Source organism: Gigantopelta aegis, chromosome 12 (assembly GCF_016097555.1).
Source record: "Gigantopelta aegis isolate Gae_Host chromosome 12, Gae_host_genome, whole genome shotgun sequence".
Lineage (NCBI taxonomy): Eukaryota > Metazoa > Mollusca > Gastropoda > Neomphalida > Peltospiridae > Gigantopelta > Gigantopelta aegis.
The window spans coordinates 29667182-29668081 of record NC_054710.1 but is presented as its reverse complement, the minus strand read 5'-3'; positions in this window follow the sequence as shown (position 1 = coordinate 29668081).

The following is a 900-nucleotide window of genomic DNA, read 5'->3' as shown; positions in this document are numbered from 1 at the left end:
AAAGTGACAACTGAGTGAAACATGAGTCTGTGACTTTGAAATGGTGAAATACCCTCTAAAAATAGACTAAAAGTCGAGTCCATAACTGTTACATCTCAGACGCACGTGTGTTTTTAAAAATATAAGAAATGCATTTCGTGATATTAAAAACACCAGGATTACCAAAACACTTCGAATGTACGGAAATGGATGATCTAAACAATAAAATCTAAGTAAAGTATGATTTCAGTTATCAAAAATGGTTCTAATAGTAAAAAATATGTCTTAGTGTTTAAAAACTAGAGTATGTCCCTTTAATTAAGTCACAATAAATTATTCCAGCTCATCGTATGTAATTAACAGATGCGTAATGGTATTATTAATGGTATTATTAATTAAGTCGTAATAAACTCTCCCTACTCATCATATATAATAAACACATAATTAATGGTATTATTAATTAAGTCACAATGAACTCTCCCAACTCATCATATGGCCGACGAAATCATCGGTTACTTTCGTCCATTTTCCAAAACAGAATTTGAATCCGGTGAGGCCCATCCAATAACCAATAGTAACATGATTTAGCGCGGTAAACCTAATCTGCCGCTGCGGTCGCTAGTTGTAAACAGTTCTTGTAAACGACTTTCTCTGGCACTTTGGTGAACTTGTGGCACTCATTCAATATTGATTGGCAATAACGTCTATGTAATTTGTTTCAAGTGTTTTTCGGAGTTTGCCGTCCGGACTGATACTAACGTCGAATTGTGTATAACTCGCCAAAGCCAGCATACGAAATCGGAATGCTATTGCTTTTATCAATAGATATATGTATTTAATGAAATACTGAGGAAGTTGGATTAAAGGCATACTGTTACGGATTTAAGGACCTTATTTCTCTAAAAATGGATAATAACTAAA